The sequence below is a fragment of the Mus musculus genome, chromosome 4 (genome assembly GCF_000001635.26).
Source record: "Mus musculus strain C57BL/6J chromosome 4, GRCm38.p6 C57BL/6J".
Classification (NCBI taxonomy): Eukaryota; Metazoa; Chordata; class Mammalia; order Rodentia; family Muridae; genus Mus; species Mus musculus.
In genome coordinates, this window is record NC_000070.6 from 25594285 (window position 1) to 25601267 (window position 6983).

The window sequence follows — 6983 nt, forward strand, 5'->3', positions numbered from 1 at the left end:
CTATAGCCAAAGAAGGTTTTTAAACCCCTCATTCTTTTAGAATAATCGAAGACCCTAAAATGTGAATATGCTGAGTTTGTTTAATTCTGTCACTTGCATGTGATGACACTTTAAAGTACATAAATTAGGATTTATCATAATACCAAAGAACCTCTTATCAAAATACCCTTTCCTTAATTCTAAGCAAATGATTGAACTTGGAATAAGTTGAATAATAATAAATAATAATAAGCAGATAATTTATTGTTATAAAACAAATACTTCCAGTTGTTTCTAATGTAGTAGAATTATTATTATGAAGTGAAATACTCTTTGTACTAAGAAATAAGACATGAACAGAAGGCTATCATTCTAGGTTTGATATAGTTCTTTTATTGTGGCTCATTAGTGAAGTTCATTGCTTTTTAATGTTTTGGCCATAACATGTTGAAGTGGCCTATTGAAATATGGACAAACTTCTAGAATTTTGAACTGTTAATTCATGAATTCATGGAGTGTAGAAGGAGACTGGATGAGAAGACTGTTAGAGGTTGTGTAGTGCTCTAGGACCTGGCCATCCTACAAATTTGCCTCACTGTCAACAAAGTGAATGTACAGGAATCTTTCAGGCATGGTCTCCACTGCTTTCCCTTTCCCTTTCTCTGTCTCTCTCTGTCTCTGTCTCTCTGTCTTTCTGTCTCTCTGTCTCTCTGTCTCTCTGTCTCTCTGTCTCTCTGTCTCTCTCTCTCTCTCTCTCTCTCTGTGTGTGTGTGTGTGTGTGTGTGTGTGTGTGTGTTGTCTGTGCCTGTGCTGTGCAGTGTTTGTATCTGGGGAGTATGGGAGGTATGGTATGTAGTATGTGTGTCTGTATGTGTTTGTCTCTCTCTGTGTGTGGTGTGTTCTTATGAGTATGTGTGGTGTTTGTACTGTGTTTTTGTGTGTGGAGGTATATGGGAGGTGTAGTATGTGGTATATGTGTCTGTTGTGAGTTTGTAAGTGTGTGTGTGTGTGTGTGTGTGTGGTATAGTGTGGTGTTGTGTGGTGTGATGTAGAGTAGTGTATGTGGTTTGGGTGTGGTGTAGTGTCTAGGACATGGAGTAGTGTGTGTGTATGAGTGTGTGTGTGTGGTGGTGGTACTGGTATGTATATAACCCAAGTGATATTACAACTAATTTCTTTTTTCTTCTGTCTTTGCTGGGAGCCCCAGTATTCTAGAAGATTCATATTTGCTGATCTTACCCTCTGGTATCTGCATAAAATGGGACTATCCTAAGATTTAGTAAAGCATATCATTTAAAGCCCAATTTTTCTTTCCTGTCAATTCTAAAAGCTAACTGTGTTAGTGGCAGCACTTCAGGTTTCCTCTGTGTTTACATCCCAGTTTATGGCTTTGCTCCAGTAAGTCCTACTCCCTGAGTGTGTCTGTGCTCTCCTATAGACACCTGTCTTCATGATATATTTCTTCATCCTCAGAAATGGTACTTCCATTTTTTAAATATCACATTACTTCTGAAATATTCACTTCTATATGTTCCCATGTTTGGGAAGTGGAAAGATGCTATCTGCCTTAGTTTGTTGTTGATTCTGTTTTCCAGGATGGCAGCTGGCTTGTGATACATATTAGTAAGTTCAGTAAATGCAGCTTAAGGTGCGAAGCTGAGATAAGCCCCACCACGTGTCCAACACACTGATTTATTTATCACTCTTTCTAAAGTTGACCAAATTGTTTCCAGCTGTAAATTTATCAATAAAGTTAATCAAAGTTTATACTTAAGCTTAATGCAATAACCACCCAAGTTATCTTTTCCAAACACTGGGAGAAAATGCAGTTCAGAGTTAATACAGTATTTCTACCAAAAGAAAATGTAATACTGTTGATGACTCAAACTTAAATTTCCCAATACATGCTTATTTTGTCATATTCTGTATAAAAATCTGCCTCATTAAGGTTTGTGTTTCCTAGAAGTACATCTTTCCTCTGTACAGTACATGAGATGGTATGAATTTTACTATAATATATGCTGCAGTATAAATCTTCTCATAGAAATCATAGTGGGAAAATTGTAAATTTTTTCTAGATTTAAAACTAAGAAGACATAAGAATATTGTATGAGATTTGCAACACTTTGATTTAAAGTGTTGAGATGATCCGGAAGAGTAAAATGTTTCTTAGCATGAAAACAGGTTTGGAAGCTCACAAAAAACATTTTTACAGAGTTAAACATAAAATTTTTATGAAATGAAAGGGTAGCATATGATTTGGAATTTCCAGACCAAGCATTTTCGCAAAGATGTTTGATGAGTTTGCTCTGTCTACAAAAAAGGAACCTGATTAGTATTGGATGGGGTAGGATGAAGACAGAAGAGAGGAAAGAGAAGACGTGCATACAGAGAGAGAGAGAGAGAGAGAGAGAGAGAGAGAGAGAGAGAGACAGACAGACAGAGACAGAGAGAGACAGAGACAGAGACAGAAAGACAGAGACACAGAGACACAGACAGACCTACAGAGACAGAGAGACAGAGACAGTGACAGTATCAGCAGAGACAGAGAGAAACAAAGAAAGAAGCAAAACAGAAACAAAGAAAGATATCAAGACAAAGACAGAAAAGAGGGAGATCTAGAGAGAAGTGGGGAGAAGGAAAGTGAAAAATGGGGTGCAGGGAGAGATATATTTTGTTTCAATGTTTTGAGATTAATTTTTCTTTTAGGCAAAAACATTCTAATGGAAGCAATTGCATTCAAGAATTGATCAGCTGGAGATAAAGTATACTAATTTCTGTAGATATGCAATTTTCTATGTGTTGTTATTTTTATTAGTTTTGTCATAATCATGTTATTTTTAGTGCATAATACCAAATGCAGTCATCTTAAGTAGAACTTTTTAAATCACTGCCTCTATCATATATGCATATTCATGGCCAGTTAACTCAGGTGACATGTACTTGTTGGGTAAAGTTACATTCCCCTTCAAAGAGTCATATACTTCTATATTTCTACTTGCTGATGTAATTAATAAAAACATATATCACAAGATGGGAATTTATCTACCTTAAGGTACAGCTACACTACTCTTCTGCATATACCCAAAGGATGCTTCATCTTGCCACAAAGGCACTTACTAAACCATATTCACTACTGCTCTATTTACAGAAACTGGAAATTATAGACAGCCTAGATGTCCCTCAACAGAAGAACAGACAAAGAAAATGTGGTAAAGCTATACAATCAAGTGTATCTCAGCCATTAAAAAGAATGAAATCATGGAATTCACAGATAATGGATGGAAATTTAAAAATCATCTTTAAAAGAAACAGACTAAGAAAGACAAACATGGGATGTATTTGTTTATATGTGGATATTACCAGTTAAATTGACGATAACCAGGTAACAATCTGCAGAACCACAGATATAAGATAAGGACTAGGGAGGGGCCGATAGGTCTCTCCAGGAAAGGAAAATATAATAGACAGTTACAGATGAGTGGGGAGATGAAAGGGAGGGAAGAGGGAAGAAATAAAGGAAAACATTGCTAAAATTAATTGGTATTTGGGAGGTAGTATGGAACCTAATATAGTAGAAACTGTCTAGAATATATATGTATATGAAGGCAATCTAAATAAAGTCATCAAAAAGTGGAGGAGACAAAACCCTAACTGGCCACCTTTCATCACCAAATGAAACTTCCAGTACTGGGAATAGGTTATATCTAACTGATTTCTTGGTCAAAGGGGTCCCCTGCAAATCCCCAAACAGCATTGGCTGATTCCAAGACTTTAGGTTGTTCCTTACAAACTGACAGCAAGGCCCATTACTGAAGTTCCTACATAGAGCCTTCACTCTATGTAGTAGTATCTTTGGTACAGGAAAGTAGTCTGCGTATTACCAAAGGAGAAACATGAATACTATGCCAGACATTAACTCTTTGATCAACCATGCCCACAAGTTATGCTAGGGTAACAGTGGCACAAAAGCTTTGGGAATAACTAACCAATATCTGATTGTACTAAAAGTTCACTTCAAGAGAAGGAACCATACATAATACTGCTTGAATATCTAAGAACCTGAGACTAGATAGCCCAGGGACATAGGGTATAACTAAATACTACTAGTCTAAAAGAAAAAAAAAAGAAATATAGGTATAAAAGGACTCCTATTGACATTTTGCTATACTAAGATCAGTGACTCGCTCAGCCATCATCTTAGATGCTGCCTCTTGCAGCAGATGGGAACATATACAAAGATCAACAGCCAGACATTATGCAGAGATTGAGAGACCTTAGAATACTCAGCCCTAAAGGGAATATCTTCCTTAAAACACTCTTCTCAGAGCTTAGGGACCCTCACAGCCCAAAGAGAGTAAGAGCCAGAGGTTTGAAGGACATTAATAAAACAAAGCCCACCCAATCAACATAATTGTCTTAGTTAGGGTTACTATTTTTGTGATAAAACACCATGATCAAAGAAAGTAACTTGGGGAGGAAAGGATTCTTTTGGGCTTACAATTCCATATCACTGTCCATCTTCAAAGAAAGCCAAGACAGAAATTTCAAAAGGACAGGAACCTGGAGGCAGAAACTGATGTAAAGGCCATGGAGCGATGCTGTTTCCTGGCTTGCCCCACATGGTTTACTCAGCCTGATTTTTTTTTCTTTTTTCTTTTTCCTTTTCTTATCCATCAGTAGAAAACAAAAAAACCAACAATTGTGTCCTGAGCTTGTATTACTCAAATAGCTTCCATGTGTGTGTGCATGTGTATATGCAACCATATGTGGGTGTGTGCTTGTGCATGGGAGGGAGTGCATATGTGTGTGTGTGTTTGTGTGTGTGTGTGCACCTTGAACCAGGTTTTGTCTGTATGAAGAGACTTGACTCTGAAAGTTTAGAGCAGAGGTGTCCTAACCTTGGGGTTTGTACAGATGAAACCATCAGCAAATGGCAAGAGGTCTCCTCTATCCACAGCTGTCTGTTTTAGAACTTTCAGCCTACTTTCTTATAGAACCCAGAACTACCACCAGCCCAGGTTTGGCACCACCCACCATGGGCTGGCCTTTCTTATCAATCACTAATTAAGAAAATGCCCTTCAGACTTTTATATAGGGTAATCTTTTGGAGGCATTTTCTTAAACTGAGGTTCCCCCCTCTCAGATTATTTTAGTTTGTGTAAAGTTGACATAAAACTATCCAGAACAATGATCACAGGTCATATGAAGTCACAGAGACTGAGGCAGCATACACATATGTGCACATATGTACACAGATCATTAGTGTATACATTATGGCTTTCAGCTTACTGTTTTATGAGATTCTTTAATGGGTTTCTGATTCTTGTGCTTTCTCTTTAGCTCCCCCACCCCAAATCTCTCCTTCAACTCCAGTGTGTTAACTTTTGTCTTATTTTTATTATTATTTTTTATTATTAATGCTTAGAAACCTGTTTGGTTTCTAAAGAGAGACTAAAAGGAAGCGAATCCACATGGGAGCAGATGTGGGGATGGACTGGGAGGAGGAGAGGGAGAGGAGAACATAATCAGGATGTACTGTGTGAGAAAAATATGTAGCAGAAGATGGCCTAGTCCGCCATCATTGGGAAGAGAGGCCCCTTGGTCTAGCAAACTTTATATTCCCCAGTACAGGGGAAAGCCAGGGCCAAGAAGTGGGAGTGGGTGGGTAGGGGAGCAGGGTGGAGGGAGGGTAAAGTGAACTTTCAGAATAGCATTTGAAATATAAATGAAGAAAATATCTAATAAAAAAATTAAAAATTTTTTTCAACAAAAGAAAATAGAAATCCAGATAAAGGAGTTCAGGCATGCCCTGTTGCCAAGACTCATAAATGATTTCTGAGTTCTATTTCCCAAGCCCCGCATGATAAAAGCCATTAACCCTCCCTCAAGATGTCCTGTGAAGTCCACCAACACATGCATGTGAGCACATACAAATATGTGAATACACACAAACACACACACACACACATCACAGGAAGATACAATATAAAGATATAATGAATAAATTAAAATGTATATATGGATGAATTTGTGCGAATCAATCAGCTCTAGAAGCAAGTTATTTCAAAGAATTAAGAGAATCTATACCGTAAGAAACATTATGTACCACCTTTTTCTTTAAAGCAAATGTAGCAGCAAAAGGGGGGGGAAAAAAAGGAATCACTAATGTTTTCTGAACCGAGGAATATTTAGTTTTGTTTTGACATATTCAGACAGACTTTGTTGCCTCACTCATTCGTAAATATACATTCAAAAATAAGTACAATTATAACATATTGTACACTATTGGCATCTGTGTTTTCACTGCTCAATCTTTCGTTTAACAACAGAATTTTGCAACATATCAGCAATAGGACTTATAAACTTTCTCCCATTATTTATTATATACATTCTTTTTCTACTTTTTGTGCAACATAATGAAGTTAATATTTTGATTCAGAGACCAGTAAAATAGTTTTATTTTTAACATGATATTTTTATTATTCTTTGAAACTTTCACCTCATGCACCCCAATCATTTTCATTTCTAAGTCCTCCCATATCTGTGCCCACTCTTGTTATCTTCCCCCAAGAAACTAATTAATAATAATAATAAAATGGAAAAGTCCAATTTCTGTTGTCTCTATACACACTGTCAGTCAGGTCAGTGACCTGCCCCTTAAATAGAACTTAGTCATTCCTCTCCCCTACCCGCACCAGAAGGCGTCAATTGTGGAGACCTAAAGTCAGCATGTTTATCACACCTTAGGAGTTCTCTTAAGTGGATTTTAGTTGCTACCCTTGCGGGAATGAGAGTTGGGGTGGGAGTAGAGGTTATCACAGAAGCCTTCCATGTACCCCTCTCTCAACTGTGTGTGAGCCATTAACAATATTACTGTACAAGTAGCTTCCATGCTCTTCACAATCAACAGGAGCATGGACCATGGGTTTCCACATTGTGTCTGGTAACAGAACAGACCACAAATACAGATCCTAGCTTCAGTAGGCCCACAAACCCAGACA